The 18,306-nt window shown below is 40.6% G+C and overlaps 1 long non-coding RNA gene across 1 annotated transcript; it reads right to left on the bottom strand.

Annotated features, from left to right (window-relative positions):
• Nucleotides 1-8,357: 8,357 nt before the first annotated feature.
• On the bottom strand, nucleotides 8,358-15,462 carry LOC109869400 (uncharacterized). The gene is made up of 2 exons (XR_004204439.1): nucleotides 14,692-15,462; nucleotides 8,358-11,213 (listed from the first exon to the last, which is right to left on the bottom strand). It is a non-coding gene; the product is annotated as an uncharacterized LOC109869400 (long non-coding RNA).
• Between the last annotated feature and the right edge of the window lie 2,844 nt (nucleotides 15,463-18,306).

Here is an 18,306-nt window from a genome sequence, read left to right as displayed (position 1 = left end):
AAAGGCAGTTGATTCATGGACCAGCCCGTCTTGTTACATCGTAATAATGTCTATTTAAGTTCCGGTATCTGAGAAATATTATTGAGCAAATATTTATACGAAAAAATCAAGGCCAGGGTGGACTAACCAAATTTAGACGACTTTTCAATGTCTATGAGCGTCCGGTGCTCAGTGGGAGAAGAGTGCTACCTAGTCCGGTTCTTTTGTATAAGCCTTTTGTTGTGGTGCAATAACTATTCTGATTAAAACTAAACAAGTTATGTTTAAATAGCATGAATGAGATCAACTTTAATCAATACATAATTGTAAGAGTAAATACTCCCACCTAGAGGAGATAAATAACTAATGAATTAAGACAGGAAATGTTGGTACGGCCAGTGGAGACACGCCATTCAGGGCAGGTGGGGCAGAGACCAACCTGTTTTGAGCCCCACATTTTAAGACAAAAAAGAATACACTTTTTTTGGGGGGGGGCTTGGCTGTTTTATTTTGGCATTACGTGTCACATATCAGTTTGCAAACTATGTCAAAATAATAGAGGCCAATAATTTTGCACGCCCAATTTTTCAGTTTTTGATTTGTTAAAAAAGTTTGAAATATCCAATAAATGTCGTTCCACTTCATGATTGTGTCCCACTTGTTGTTGATTCTTCACTAAAAAATACAGTTTTATATCTTTATGTTTGAAGCCTGAAATGTGGCAAAAGGTCGCAAAGTTCAAGGGGGCCGAATACTTTCGCAAGGCACTGTACATATTACCTCAATTACCTCAACTAACCGGTGCTCCCGCACATTGAATCTGTACTGGTACCCCTGTATATAGCCTCGCTATTGTTCTCACTTCTGCTGTTTAATTATTGTTATTTTTATCAAATTGTTTTCTTTATTTTTTTTCTTAACTACTTAAAGCATTGTTGGTTAAGGGCTTGTAGTTTAAGCATTTCACTGTAAGGTCTACACCTGTTGTATTCAGCACATGTGACAAATACAATTGGTTTTGATTTGATTTGAGATACCTCTGCTGCGGAAGATAAGTTAATTAGAGTTAGCAGCCTTCTGCAGCGATACGCCTTCCTAACGAGTTTGCGCTTAGTGAGACTATCATTTGTTTTCAACAGTACAATGGCCCAACACACCTCCAGGCCTTGTAAGGGCTATTTGGCCAAAAAGGAGAGTGATGGAGTGCTGCATCAGATGACCTGGCCTCCACAATCACCTGACCCCAGCCCAATTGAGATGGTTTGGTATGAGTTGGACCTCAGAGTGAAGGAAAAGCAGCCAACAAGTGCTAAACATATGTGGGAACTCCTTCAAGACTGTTCAAAAAGCATTCCAGGTGAAGCTGGTTGAGAGAATGCCAAGCGTGTGCATCAAGGCAAAGGGTGGCTACTTTGAAGAATCTAAAATATTGGTTACTACATGATTCCATATGTGTTATTTCATAGTTTTGATGTCTTTACTATTATTCTACTATGTATTCTACAATGAAATTTCGCACCACCACCAGACCTTTTTCCTCACAACTTCATAAAAAAATTGATTGAGTTTCCTGTAAACAACAGATATTATATTCCTTCTCTTTTAGCTAGCTAAATACTGATAGTATTTTCTTATTATCGGCTAAGCCTTTACAATTATAACTGGCGGTACTTATTTTATCATAATGAGACAAGTTTAAATTCTGTTTATCAGAATATGTTTTTAAACATACCATTAAAAAGTACCATAATGATTGAGTGTCCATACACTGTAGCTGTACCATGACATCTGCACTGCTACTGAGTAAACCTCCAATTGTTCTCCACTATTCCACCCACTAAAACCTCCCCCATCCCAAGTTGGGTTGTTGTCCCGGTTACTGGCAGACCACCCCTGTCCCCATGGATCCTAGAGCCTTTGAGAGATTTGGACCCATCCTTTAAATATAGCACACAGTGCCACCCACAGAACAGAAGCAGATCAACCACCAAAATAATTTCTAACGCTCTCACCTCGATTGTATTATATACAGTTATTTCAAAAAGATATATACAGTGCATTCGGAAAATATTCAGACTGGCAGAGGGGTTAATGACACATCAGAGGGGTTAATGATAGGGTCAATTTCAAAGGTACTAATGAATCGGGGGGGGAACTTTTCTTAGAAGCCACCTTCAATGGCAGGTCCTTCGATGAGAGCCGTACCTTCTGGCCTGGAGTGTAGACTGGGGCTGAGGCAAGGCGACGGTTGGCTTGGGACTGGGTCCTGGCGGAGGCATGAAGAAGGGTAGCCTGGGACTTCTTCCTGGTGTGATGACAATGGCGCATATGGTCATGGATTGAGGGAACCGCCACCTCAACCTCTTGGGCGGGGAATAAGGGAGGTTGATAACCCATGGCACACTTGAAGCGTGACATACCTGACGAGGCGTTGGTGAGGGATTTGTGGTCATATTGCACCCAGGGTAGCTGAACACTCCAGGAGGAAGGGTTAGCAGAAGTCATTCAGCATAGGGCAGTCTCCATCTTCTGGTTGGCCAGTTAGTCTGGCCATTGGTCTGGGGGTGATATCCAGATGAAAGACTGACATTGATACCCAGTGCTGAACAGAAGGATCTCCATACTCGGGATGTGATCTGGGGTCCCCTGTCGGAAACGATGAAGTAGGAAGGCCATGCAGATGAAACACATGGAACACCAGCAGGTCCGCAGTCTCCCTGGAGGATGGAAACTTGGACAGGGGAATGAAGTGAGCCACTTTGGAAAATCTGTAAATGATGGTGAGGATGACTGACTTACTGTTGGCTGGGGTAAGGCCAGTGACGAAGTTCAGAGCTATGTGTGACCAGGGGCGACTGGGTATGGGAAGAGTGCAAAGCAGGCTAGATGTGGGTTTAGTGGAGGTCTTGTTCTGGGCACAGACCGAGCAGGCTGAGACAAACTCCCAGACATCTCCCTCCAAGGTGGACCACCAAAAGTGCTGCCGCAGGAAGACGAGGATCCGGTTCATACCTGGGTGACAGGTGAGGTGAGTAGAATGGGCCCACTGAAGAACATCAGAGCGAACTGAATCTAGAACAAACAGATCATTTCTAGGACTGTTACCAGAGTCAGGCTGGTTTTCTGATCAGAGGGGGAACGTTGGGACAGAACAGCACCTACCACGGTGTCAGAGGCATCCACCTCCATGATGAACTGGAGTTCTGGGTCTGGCTGAGTGAGGACTGGAGCGGAGGTGAAGCGACGCTTGAATTCCAGGTACTGGAAAAGAGCAGGGGCATTAGTGAGACCAAAAGGCATGACCAAGTACTCAAAGTGTCCAAGTGGTGTGTTGAATGTCGTTTTCCACTTGTCCACCTCTCTGATGCGGACCAGATGGTAGGCATCCGGAGGTCGAGCTTGGTGAACACTGTGGTACCATGGAGGGTGGCAAAGCAGAACTGACGAGTGGCAATGGTTACTTATTCTTCACAGTGATATTATTCAGCCCACAGAAGTCTATGCACGGCCTCAGCGACCCATTCTCTGTCTTTACAAAGAAAATAACAGCATATACGTCATCAGATACATCATTAGAGTGCGCAACAGAACATTGTACTGTCTACACTCGGTTTGTTGTTTATACTAAAACATTTTCATTAAATCGTTTTTAATCCAAGCTAAAGTTTTGTTGCTAAGGACTCCACGATGCAGTTAGCCTTTACAGCTGGGACTGCAAGTTTGTGTTCCTTTTTTTGCGTGGATCCCGTGAGTGCTAGCTGGCTGTAGTACAGACAACTGTTGTTGTCGTGGGAAAGACTCATTGTTATCTTTTCGTAAAACAACTAGTTGCAGTAAAGAGCCAAACTGGATACTAAGGAGATCGCTGAGTACCAACAGCTTTACGCTATGGAGGAACAACATACTCCATCATGGAAAGATCCGACCACCTCACAAAATAACTTCAACCTGAAAAAGAAAAGAAAAACAGATTCAGACACAGACAATGTACTTACCATTGAGGTAGAGGCTAGTGCTCTGGCTGGAATCCATGCAACACTGGAAAAGTTGTGTGAGGTGAGAGGGCTGGAATGAGGATGCCCTTCAGGGAGCATTTCAGCAAGCTCTCACTGAGACCATCAAGGACGAGTTGGTGTCCAGGGATGAGCCTGATGGACTCGAGGAGCTCATTTTCCTTGCTATCCGTATCGACATCAGTCTCCGTGAGTGTCGGAGGGCGAGGGCACGTAGGGTTGCATGCCCCATCACTACATCTGCTTCTATGCTTGGTCCTCCTCAGACTGCCTCCCTTTCCAAGTCTCTTCCAGAACCTGAACCCATGTGGCTTGGCCGGGCCCGTCTCATCTGAGGAGAGGCAGATGCAAATCCGCACTGGAAGCTGCCTATACTGTGACCCGGTAGGTGATGCATTCTACACCTTTGATCACCTTTGATCACTCCTTCTAGACAGACTGGAGAGTTGGCCTCTCCAGTCCCGTTCTAAATTGGTTTAGGACCAATTTAACTGGTTGAGAGTTTATTGAACATTACTCAGAGAAAATGCATATCACAGGTGTCCGGTACTGTTAAGTTTATATATATTACTCCTTGGCAGCGTCATCAGAAAGCACAGAATTCATTTTCACTGCTACACAGACAACACACAACTTTGCATTTCGTGTCACCAGAGGATTTTAGCTCCATGTATAAATGATTAAACTGTATTAGTGATTTAAATACTTGGATGTCTCACAACTTCCTCCAACTAAATCAAGACAAGACGGAGGTACTAATCGTTGGAGTCAAAGCACAGAGAGAATCTGGCCGCATGTTTTAATTCACGCCCAATAAAGATAAAACGTCAGGTAAAGATTCCAGATCACACATATTAGGAATGTGACCAAAATAGCTTTATATACCTGAGGAATATTGCCATGGTGTGGACATTTCTTCCTCAGGCTAATACAGAGAGACTCATCCATGATTTTATAACAAGCAGGCTTAACTACTGTCTGGTCTACCCAAGAAAGCCATTGGTCAACTGCATTAGAATATATTTTAAGATTCTTCTATTGGTTTTTAAATCAATCCACGATGGTACATCCCAATACATTTCAGACCTGCTTTTGAGTTATGTACCCTGTAGGTCCCTCAGGTCTTCTGGCACTTGCCGTAACTATACAAAAGCCTAGGACCAGGAGGCATGGAGACGCAGCCTTTAGTTATTATGCCGCCAGCCTCTGGAATAGCCTGCCAGAGAACCTGAGGGGGGCTGAAACTGTGGACATGCTGATTTTAAACGAGATATTAAAAAACACACTTTTCTAGCTTTGCTTTCTCTTTGGGTGCTTTTTAGTTGTTCAGTTTTGATTGTTATTCTTTTTTTTTTATCCTCTTATGTATGTTGTGTAGTAAATATTTAAGTTTTTATTGACTCTTTTCATTCTTTTTTCATTCCTAGTCTTAAATGTGTTGTATTAATACAGGGTTTACAATCGAGTTCATAGATGATGTAAATGACACATGATGTATGTGCACTAAAAGGAGCAGTTGGACCTATAACCTTGATGTAAAGACTTACCTATAACCCTGATGTAAAGACCAGGGGTCGGGAGTAACTGATTAGACGTCATCCTTTACAAAAGAACAGTAACTGTAATCCGTTACGGTGGCTAGCAAGCCGAAGAACAAGATCCCAACCGTGAAGCACGGGGTGGCAGCATCATGTTGTGGGGGTGCTTTGCTGCAGGAGGGACTGGTGCACTTCACAAAATAGATGTCATCATGAGGAAGCAAAATTAGGTTGATATATTGAAGCAACATCTCAAGACATCAGTTAAAGCTTAGTCGCAAATGGGTCTTCAAAATGGATAATGACCCCAAGCATACTTCCAAAGTTGTGGCAAAATGGCTTAAGGACAACAAAGTCAAGGTATTGGAGTGGCCATCACAAAGCCCTGACCTCAATCCCATCGAAAATCTGTGGACAGAACTGAAAAAGTGTGTGCAAGCAAGGATGCCTACAAACCTGACTCAGTTACACCAGCTCTGTCAGGACGGATGGGCCAAAATTCACCCAACTTATTGTTGGAAGCTTGTGGAAGGCTACCCGAAACGTTTGACCCAAGTTAAACAATTTGAAGGCAATGCTACCAAATACTAATTGAGTGTATGTAACCTTCTGACCCACTGGGAATGTGATGAAAGAAATTAAAGCTGAAATAAATCACTCTCTCTACTATTATTCCGATATTTCACATTCTTAAAATATAGTGGTGATTCTAACTGACCTAAGAATTGTGAAAAACTGAGTTTAAATCTATATGCATACATACATACATACATACATACATACATACATACATACATACATACATACATACATACATACATCAATTGAAGAATATAACTTATAAATGTCTCATGAGCTTAGTTCAACTGTCACACTCCACAAGAACCCAAAATATAAGCTTGTTTTTCTCCAATGTTTGTAATGTTGTAAATGTAAACAAACACTGTATAGCCTCATAACATGGTTAAAACAATACTTTTTATATCATGGATGGTCAGTCCTTGCATCCATAGCTCTTTCTATTAATCTGGTTACATTTATTCAGGCCCATCCCTCAGCTTTATACCAAAACAGAGACGGGGGGAAGAATTTGTTATTGTTTCATCTGTGGATTTGCACTTTAAACAGCAGCATATTATCAAGATATCAATGTGTCACCAATGTGTCACCAACAGACAGCACATTGATTTTTCTATAGCAAAAGGCATTTAGATTTCACATGTAAATAGCACTTTCAGTAGCTCTAAAAGCATGAGCACAGCATTTATTTTTCAATTAGAATCAATGAGGCCCATGGGGCCCAATCAGTCCTCCATGACAACGAAATCATAAACAACAGAGCTGATTAATAAGACCTGAGCATAACCACAAAACCATTTGGTAGTTACTGTCTTGTCTCTGTCTGCAACCGTACGGACTCGGGAGAGGCGAAGGTCGAAAGCCATGCGTCCTCCGAAACAACTGCATTTAATACAGTGCGCATCCAACCCGGAAGTCAGCCACACCAATGTGTTGGAGGAAACACTGTACACCTAGCAACCTGGTCAGCGTGCACTGCGCCCGGCCCACCACAGGAGTCACTAGTGCACGATGAGACAAGGATATCCCTGCAGGCCAAACCCTCCCTAACCCGGACGACCCTAGGCCAATTGTGCGCCGCCTGCAGTGCCTTAGACCACTGCGCCACCCGGGAGGCCCTTTGATAGACTGGTTTTTAATGTAAAGATATCATTTAATCGTATTATTATATATAGTAGAAAGAGATGGGTTAGAAAAAGCCTACATAACCAACCCATAAAGTAACATTTAACATCCATATATGTTCAGCTATGTAAGTTTTAACATTGATTTACCCTGCAATAGATGTCATTCAATTGGCAACATACATTTGTGTCTTCTTCCAATGCCTCTTAAGGGCAGATTACATTACTGAGTTTGGGTAATCCAAAAGTTGTTACTGATTACTATTTTGGACAGGTAACTAGTAACAGAATACATTTAGAAAGTAACCTACCCTGCCCTGTCCCTTTGTCTCAGTGATATAATGAAAAACTTCACAAAAACCTTATTGCAATTTTATTTTTGAGTAAGCAACCTTAAAATCAATACAAAAACACATTATGGTTTATCAAAACATTTGGTAATAAAGTGGTAGGATTATGATGATGCAAAGTAATTTCCAAAGTACATACAGTGGCAAGAAGGAGTACAGTGCCTTGCGAAAGTATTCGGCCCCCTTGAACTTTGCGACCTTTTGCCACATTTCAGGCTTCAAACATAAAGATATAAAACTGTATTTTTTTGTGAAGAATCAACAACAAGTGGGACACAATCATGAAGTGGAACGACATTTATTGGATATTTCAAACTTTTTTAACAAATCAAAAACTGAAAAATTGGGCGTGCAAAATTATTCAGCCCCCTTAAGTTAATACTTTGTAGCGCCACCTTTTGCTGCGATTACAGCTGTAAGTCCCTTGGGGTATGCCTCTATCAGTTTTGCACATCGAGAGACTGAAATTTTTTACCATTCCCATTCCCGAAGTTTGAAATATCCAATAAATGTCGTTCCACTTCATGATTGTGTCCCACTTGTTGTTGATTCTTCACAAAAAAATACAGTTTTATATCTTTATGTTTGAAGCCTGAAATGTGGCAAAAGGTCGCAAAGTTCAAGGGGGCCGAATACTTTCGCAAGGCACTGTATGTGAACCCTTTGGAATTACCTGGATTTCTGCATAAATTGGTCATCAAATTTTGATCTTCATCGAAATCACAACAATAGACAAACACAGTTCTTAATTAACCGATAACACACAAACAATGATACGTTTTCATGTGTTTAATAAAGTTGCCATGTAAACATTCATAGTGCAGGGTAGGAAAAGCATGTGAACCCTTGGATTTAATAACTGGTTGACCCTCCTTTGACAGCAATAACTTCAACCAAATATTGTAGTTGCGGAACAGACCTGCACAACGATCAGGAGGAATTTTGGACTGTTCCTCTGTAGAATACGGTTTCAATTCAGCAATATTCTTGGGATGTCTGGTGTGAACCGCTCGAGGTCATACCACAGCATCTCAATCGGTTTGAGGTCAGGACTGACTGGGCCACTCCAGGAGGCGTATTTTCTTCTGTTGAAGCCATTCTGTTGTTGATTTACTTCTGTGTTTTGGGTTGTTGTCCTGTTGCATCACCCAACTTCTGTTGAGTTTCAATTGGCAGACAGACCACCTTACATTCTCCTACAAAATGTCTTGATAAAAATGTATTCCCAAGTTTCCGTTGATGATAGCAAGCTGTGCAGGCCCTGAGGCAGCAAAGCAGCCCCAGACCATGATGCTCCCTCCACCATACTTTACATAGTGTTGTGTGTTCCTTAAAAACAACTCAACTTAAGTTTCATCTGCCTACAGAGTATTTTGCCAGTTGCACTATGGAACATCCAGGTGCTCTTTTGCGAACTTCAGATGTGCAGCAATATTTTTTTGGGACAGCAGTGGCTTATTAGTTTAAGCACACTGTTTTTCTATTGTTGTGAGAGAAAAAAAAGAACAGATCCAATTTTAGGACCAATTTATGCAGAAATCCAGGTAATTCCAACGGGTTCACATACTTTTTCTATCCAGTAGGTTTTACATCAGTGACAGTGTTGTCTAAATTTAATGTCATTGAGATCTTTGAAATAATCACCAGTGGTGAATAAGCAGAGCAGCGGAATAAGCAGAGTAGCATGCTACAGTATTGGTCATATAACAATTTTCCCAAACACCTTGAGAGCCTTTCTAATAATATATAACACTGTTAGTGTGTCACATGAATAAAGACGGAGAGCAACACTTGAACTTGGCACTTCTGTTCCTACATTACCTGTTTTAACACATTAGCTATTTATCTCCTCTAAGTGGCAGTATTTACTCTACAATTATGTATTGATTAAAGTTTCGCTTTAATGCTGTATAAACATAGTTTATTAAGCTTGAATCAGAATGGTTATTGCAGCACAAGAAATGCTAATCAAGAAGAACCTGACTATCTTTTTGAATAAAACCCTTACGCTCTTCTCCCACTGAGCACCAACCGATGCCGGACGTCCATGGACATTGAAAAGTAGTTGGAATTTGGTCGTTCCACCCTGGCCTTGATTTGGCCAACATTCACAGACGTCATGTTTTTGGTCCGGTTAGGACCGGCCTTGATTTGGCCCCTTTTCGGTTCAGATTTAGTCTGGTCCAGACTGGCTTTTATTTAGCCAAAACAGAGGTCTATGATTGGTTCATATTTGGTCCAGTATATTTGGTCCAGTTACTGGCCTTGATTTGTCCCAAACATAGATGTCTATGATTGGTTCTGATTTGCCCCAGATCTGAAGCATTCATAGACCTCCATTTCACAGGTTTGGACAGCACAGTACAGCAGAGCAGAGCATAGTACATAACATTATCATAGACATATGTTTCACAAGTTTGGACAGTGCAGTACATTAAAGTAAAGTAGAGTATAGATGAGTAGAGTACAGCTCAGTACACTACAGTATGGTAAAGTAGAGCACAGTATAATGTACTATATTGTGCTATACTGGTCTGTGCTGTCCAAACTTGTGAAACAGATGTCTGTAACCCTTTTCCCATAACGTTACTGAGTGAATTAAGAAGGAAAGTTTAATGTAACTTGTAACAACGTAAGAAGTAAACACTGGAAAAGGCTACTGAGGATGGGGTCGCAATCACAAGTGTTCATTTCTACATTTAGGTCATTCAGCAGACATTCTTATCCAGAGTCAGTGCATTCAACCACATATCAGAATCATAGCAAATAAAACGTTTTTGTAACATTTACTGAGAATGTTGTGGTAGTGTATGTTCTGTTGGTTGTGTCAGGAAATGTTGAATATGATTACTTTCAGTCCTGAAGCTTTCGAAAAGACTAACATAAATAAGTGCGAGTGATAAATGTGAATAATAAAATCATCTATACTGCAATATTCATTATGTTATTGAAAATAAAACTTTTGAGCGTGACATAAAGGCTTTCTTCAGTAATATTTAAAGGGAAAAACTATGTACGATTGAAATTTGGCTATAGAAAAAAATTACCCAACAAATATGTATTTTCAACGTCTGTAGAAGACGTCATTTCAAGTTTCATTTAAAACTGAAAATGAATGTTATTCCATGTATGTAAAAGACATCATTTCAACATCTGGAAAATGTGCATTTTCAATTTTCATTCAGAACCGAAAAATGTACATAATTTCAACATCCGTAAAATTCATAAAAAATTTTTTTTTAAATATCTTTTAAAAATCATAACACTCACTGGGCTGAGTCTTCAGTAACCTATTGAATGAGATGACTCTTCTGTGCCCACTGACTCCTGATATTGGTCTGACAAAAAGAAATCAGAGTTTGAAATATCTTGCCATGAATTCCCAGGATCCCCTCTCCTGATGAACTGAAGGGGCCGAAGACAGATCCTCTCGGCCCTCTCTTTCGCAATTTCCTGCAGTTCATTCTTCAAATGATTGTTTACCTCCTCTGACAGAATTTCTTCATACAACCTTTCATAATATGGTTGATTAAGATGGCAGCGGTTGTTTGTTCTTTTGAGATAGGTGAAGCAGCACTCACACATGTGCCAGAAAACAAGGCCCAGGGTAACCAGAGGCAAGCCAATGACCTGGGAAAGAAAGAAGACAAACGCTGAAGAACATCCGCACATCCAGGTACTTTCCACTGGTGCTGGAGAAATAGGCAAACAGAAAGGAAACGCCGCACACTGCTGCTCATGCTCCCAAGTGATATTTATTCACAACGATTCAACCCTTAGGTCTTCATCGGGGATCCATATCCCAGGTGGGGGGTGGAAGGTCCTATATATAGGGGCAGTACTCAGTGACATCACTTCCTGAAACAGGAGGTAAAAATCTATAACATAATTTCACAATATTAACATTCAATGTATCAAAATATATGATCATACACAGAATGTGATCAATATTTATAGTAATATACATACAATATTCAAATTAGGATGAAAAAAAAACACAATTTAGAATTATTGAAACTATAAAAACGGTTTCAAGTCAATGCCTGATGCAGACCTAAGGGTGGAAGTGTTGTAAATAAAGATAATCTGGGAGCATGAGCAGCAGTGTGCAGAGTTTTCCTTTATGTTTAAAAAAAAGTAGATAGCTACTGACAAATTTGACTAGGTTTGCATCCAATTGGCACATATTTCCAAGTGAATATTGCTAGAGGTTAGATGGCTAGTTAACACCGCTGATGGCAGTAGCCAGCATATTTAGCCTATTCCACCGTTTGTAGAATGCATACTGGTATTTGAATATAGCGCAGGAATAGGGAATCTGGACATGTTAGACACATTTAAATATAGGTCTAGGTGCATGAACCTTTCGGAATTCAATGATCAGAGCTCGATGATCAGACTACTAAAGCCTACCACACAGTTTATAATATAGGATAAACACATGTGGTTTAGCTGCACCAAAGCAAGACTTCGTCAAAACAATTAATCTCGGGGCAGCAGGGTTGCAAAAATGCAATCATATCAAGCAATTGTACCATTTATATTTTTTATACAGGCGAGCCAAAAGCATAAAATTGTTAATGTTCTGGTTAAATAATATATTAAAAAAGGTGGAGGGGCAAAAGCACAAGTTTGCACCCCCTATTTTAATTTGATCCATGGCTCAGGAGGCTAAGTCTAGGCTAATGCGAAAAACTATTTGGACCAGTCGTGACTCAAGAAGAGGAAGAACTTTGCAGATGTTTCTGATCAATAAACAATGCCATGCTGGTGGGTGGTAACATTCCAATAAAACACAGCCCTGAAAAGAGACAGACTGAAACTATTAGCATGTCATATCGTAAGGGAAACAGTCCCGACTTCAAGCCCAAATATTGCATTCTTTACTTAAACAATGACTTGACGTCAATCGTTTTGCAACATCATGGGTAAGCTCTGGGCATTGTCTTTCAGTTGAAAAAAAGAAGGAATTTCTAGGTTTCCATGTAGGCCTACCGAATAAAAATCAGAAGTTCAATGCGTTTCCATCCAACTCTACCAACATTTTTGACACAAACTATTGCAATTAATACAAAACTTGCCCAATCTGGTTGTGGTGCATTTTAAGAAGACAACAGTTCGCTGATAAACCATTATTAGGTACACCTGGACTTCATCACTACCCCAATTACTCCCCCTTTATTTAGCCCTCAGTTCTTAAGTGTTATTGTTTTCTCTTACGTTTATGTTCATTTGCATCAGTTCATTATTAAATTCACATTCTGCACATAATTTCTGACTCCCAGCGTATTCGTTACAGGTAGGTTATAGGATGAGGGGTATGGATAATAGCAATATCATTTTTATTTGATCATTGGGAGCCAAGCATTCATCATGTCACCAGCTATCAAATAAAACTAGATATTTATTGGAAATTTGCATCAAGCTCATCACCATCCATCACTTAAAGATAGACTCAGCAATATGACATTAATGCAGAAAGTAAACAGCATAGTGGGTCAATTTCCTCAACAACTATGCTGTTTTGGTTCCCTGCCGTGGAAGCGGAACCCAAACCGGCTGCGCCCGTGCGCCATCGTGCATGCATTTATTTTGTCCAACCACACCAAACGCGATCACGACACGCAGGTTAAAATATCAAAACAAACTCTGAACCAATTATATTAATTTGGTGACAGGTCGAAACGCATTAAACATTTATTCCAATTTAGCTAGTTAGCTTGCACTTGCTAGCTAATTTATCCTATTTATTTGTCCTAGGAATATAAACATTGAGTTGTTATTTTACCTGAAATGCACAATGTCCTCTACTCCGCCAATTAACCCACATAAAACTGTCAACCAAATCGTTTCTAGTCATCTCTCTTCCTTCCAGGCTTTTTCTTCTAACCAATAACCAATGAGGAGATGGCACCTGCTTCTATAAACCAATGAGAAGATTTAATTTTTTTTATTTTATTTTACTAGGCAAGTCAGTTAAGAACAAATTCTTATTTTCAATGACGGCCTAGGAACAGTGGGTTAACTGCCTGTTCAGGCTGACAGATTTGTACCTTGTCAGCTCGGGGATTTGAACTTGCAACCTTTTGGTTACTAGTCCAACGCTCTAACCACTAGGCTACCCTGCTGCCCCAAGAGGCAGGACTTTCAGCATGATCTGCGTCAGAAATAGAAAGGACTTCTATTTTCACACACTGCGCGAAGCGGACCCGTGTGCGGATACTGCGGTGCTGCTTGTGGCAACGTCATTTCACCAAGTCTACCTTTAAAGCTGGAATCCTTAATGGTGAAACAGCCACGTCCATTTGCAATATTACAAAAACAAAGAAGTTACTGCAAACAAGGAACAAATTGTTTCCCCCTCGACATCATTGCACGTGCGACAGAAGAGCACAATATGTAGCCTACGTCTACTGCATTTTTTTTAACCTTGTTGCACAATGCTCCTCAGCTTGGCAATATAAACAGTGGTGAGGGCAACCAGTGGCCGTTCCGCGGATTCCAACTTTAACCAATGTGAAGTTTATCAAAACTAATTTAATCTGCCTATAAACTCTTAGTAAAGTGACACACCAGTCTCCAGTTCACCTTATTTAACACCTGCTTTTCCACATTGTAGTGGTAGTACAATGTAGAATATCATCGAATGCCTCCAAGTTTTCTTAGAGATGATTATTTATTATATCAATATTTGCTGTGCGAATATTTTGAACGAAAAAACAAATAGTTGATATGACATTTGTACAGACATTTTATGTTTTCATCACACCTGTCGTGATATTTGTTTTATAAGGCAAACATGACAATATAAACTGTGGATGAAAATGTGGTTATTGAAAAGATCTGATCCAAATCCCATATATTTTAAAATGACAGTTGGTTATATAGACACTTTTCATCCATCCCTGGGCAGTCTAAATATTTGCATTATCAAATTTTAAACCTAAACACACATTCACATGCCTAATTAATGGCAGGGATATTTATTAGTATTCAATATATAATTTATTGCATCTAATTTGTGATGCATTTGTCAGTAACATTTTTACAGCCTTTTTTACATGATAATTTTTGTTCCATTCTGAACATAATGTAAACCATTACTTACAACTGAGTCAGTCTTGTAATCAGTGAGGACAAGTCTCTCGTCATAGGTCAGGTTTTCCGTTTCTTTACAGGGAATTCCAACTTGTTTTGGATGGTTGTTGGTCTGATAGCACACATACCATTCTCCATCTATGAAAACAGCAGCTATCCAGTAGAATACTACAGACAGAAATGTGATCCCAAGTTTGGTAAGTGAAAAGAAGCAATTGCAGCAGTTATAATTTGTGCAGCACCCACTGCATCTCTTGCTGGAAAACGTCTTCTGGTACATCTTATCAACTAGCATGATAGCACAAGTTATTATAGTGGGTGGGCACAGTATGTACAGTAAGCCATGAGGGCCTATATGTAGTGGGCTTTCCCATGCAGGCCTGCAGAAGCATGGAAAGTTCAAGTTCAATATGTACTCCAGAATGAAGACAGCCAGGAGAACAAAAACACCTGCAGCTTTGGTCAGCATGGAGAGAAGTCTCTGAGGAACGTCAAAACTGTGGAGATTCGCCATGGTGGCTTACCGAATGTGAAAATGCCACAAGGAAGTTATTAAAATTGCAGATTTTTATTCTATAAAGGCCTGAGGGGCAGTTATGTTCATTTCTTGAATGTCTGAAAAAGAATATTGTATTCCTGCAGATGGTCTGAGACGGAATTACTGGAGTTACCGAGATTCAAACAAAGAAAAGGTACTTGATCTCTTCAACAAGTCAAAAAAGTTAAATGGTGATATCTTGTCCGAGAGCTTTTATTCAGAATACATTAACCCAAGTTCCCCCTGGAAAGCACACACATCGTTTCACTTCACCTTCTAGAGCTGTCATATTACATTATAGGAACTGCATCAGCATCTGAAGCTGGGAATTATTTAAAAAAAAATTTTTTTAATTTTTCATGAAAACCCTTGTCTACTTTCATTATTTGATTTTACATGGTGATATGATACCATCAGTTTCTAATACATTTCTGTGACCCTTTGGTCAAGTGGTACTGTTAGCTGACCAAAAAATAAGTGGCAAGTGAAAATATTGACTCAAGGATCAGTGTCCATTACTTTCTATGAGTGTTCCTCTCGTTCCATCAGTGACATACTGTATTTGTATTTATTAAGGAACCCTATTAGCTGCTTCCAAGGCAACACCTACTCTTCCTGGGGTCTAGCAACAGTTACAATATATACCATTTAAAATATTACATGAGGTTACATTTCATAACACCTTTCACAACACATTGAGTTCCCTCAGGCCACTATTCTACTACCACATTACTACAATACAAAATCTATGTGTGTGTAGAGTATGTGTCTTATTATATGTATGTGTAAGTGTGTTTGTGCTTGTGTGTGTCTCTTCACAGTCCCCGCTGTTCCATAAGGTGTATTTTTATCAGTTTTTTAAATCTGATTCTACTGCTTGCATCAGTTACCTGATGTGGAATAGAGTTCCATATAGCCACGGCTGTATGAGTCTATGTAGTACTGTGCGCCTCCCATAGTCTGTTCTTGACTTGGGGATTGTGAAGAGACCTCTGGTGGCATGTCTTGTGGGGTATGCATCGGAGTCTGAGTTGTGTGCTAGTAGTTTAAACAGACACCTCGGTTTATTCAGCATGTCATGTAATGTGGTTATGGATCAACAATTGATGATTATACTGTTATACTGAGAAGGATATCCTGCTTTCACTGGAACAGGCCCGGATCCATGACTTCTTGCTAACGTGCAATCATTAGAAAATAAAATTTATGACCTAATATTAAGATTATCCTACCAACGGGACATTAAAAACTGCAACATCTTATGTTTCCCCGAGACATGGCTGAACGAAGAAATTAACAATATAGAGCTGGCAGGATTTTCCATGCATCGGCAGAACAGAGATGCTACCTCTGGTAAGACGAGGGGTGGGGGTGTGTGTGTCTTTTTGTCAATAACAGCTGGTGCGCGATGACTAATATTAAAGAAGACTCGAGGTACTTCCCTCCTTAGGTAGAGTACCTTATGATAGCCTGTCGACCACACTATCTACCAAGAGAGTTCTCATCTGTATTATTCGTAGCCGTCTATTTACCACCATAAAGCGAAGCTGGCACTAGTGATGGGTCGTTCGCGAACGAGTCGGCCTCAAGAGCCGGCTCTTGTAGGTGAAGGTTGGGAGCCGGCTCGCATATCAGAAGAGCCAAATCTATTTATAAAATGTTTAAAAAAAAGAAAGATATGAATAATCAAAAGATTTAAATGAATAGAATGAACTAATTCACGCACAACCTACATGTAAGGGGTGCGTACAGGCGGCAGGGAAGTCAGGCGAGGAGAGCAAAAACTGGGTTTACAACGGAGCAGTTTAATACATAAAACTACCGGCATCCAGAACAAACAATCAATGAGTACAAAACCCGTCGCACATCAGATAAACGTGCACATGCACTTACAATAAACTATTCCGGACAAGGACATGGGGGGAACAGAGGGTTAAATACACAACATGTAATGAGGGGATTGAAACCAGGCGTGTGGGAAGACAAGACAAAACAATTGGAAAAATGAAAAGTGGATCGATTATGGCTAGAAGACCGGCGACGCCGACCACCGAACGCCGCCCGAACAAGGAGAGGAACCGACTTCGGCGGAAGTCGTGACACTACACCGTCATATGCAAACTGTATACCCAACTGTAAAGCTCGCTGTAGCAGAGCATCGAGAAACTCGTGGGCCTGCTAGTGATAGTGGTGGAGCCAGCAGTCAAGTAGGCCTGCTCCGCGACCCACAGCAACACTGTCGTCTATGGACAAGTTTATGCCAAAGTCTATGTCTGTTGCAAAACAAGGCCAAATTGATATTGCATTGGCTAAAATGATTGCAGACGATTTCCAGCCATTTTTTATCGTGGAGGACGGAGGTTTTAGAAATAATAGCAATAGTCTAAATCCAATGTACACAATTTCAAGCAGGAAAACCCTTTCAAAATCACTTATTCCACAACTGTACGAAAGCACACAGGCTTCAGTGCGGGAAAGAGTTCAAAAAGCTACTGCAGTTTGCCTTACCACTGACTGCTGGACATCAAGGGTAACCACTTCTTACATGTCGGTTACATGTCACATCATTGAAGATTTTTCGATGTCTAGCTGTCTTCTGGACTGCTTTGAGTTCAGCAACAGACACACCTCAGAGAACTTGGAAGAATAACTATTGAGAGTGGCCAGAGAATGGCAAGTAGATGAAAAAGTGGTCTGTTGTGTTAGCGACAATGCAGCTAACATAACCAAAGCCATGAACATTTTAAAATGGTCCCATCATCCATGTCTTGCCCACACAATCAACCTGATTGTAAGAGATGCTCTGAAGGTGATGAAGCCCACTGTGGACAAAGTGAAAACAGCTGTGGAAGACTTCCACAGGAGCACAGTGGGTGCTGAAAAACTAAAGTCTACGCAACACTACAAGGCTAAACAAGACTTCACTACAAGGTTGAATTCAACATGTTATATGTTGAAGCGGTTTCTTGAGTCAAAGGATGCCATCATCATCTCTACTCTGGCCATTGTCAATGCACCTGTTGATGCTCGGACCCAAGAGGAACGGGAGGTGGTGGAGGAGATGTGCAGAGTCCTGGAACCCTTTGA

This window comes from Oncorhynchus kisutch, linkage group LG2 (genome assembly GCF_002021735.2).
Source record: "Oncorhynchus kisutch isolate 150728-3 linkage group LG2, Okis_V2, whole genome shotgun sequence".
Lineage (NCBI taxonomy): Eukaryota > Metazoa > Chordata > Actinopteri > Salmoniformes > Salmonidae > Oncorhynchus > Oncorhynchus kisutch.
Note: the sequence above shows the minus strand (reverse complement) of the source record. Positions and strands in the feature narration are given on the sequence as shown.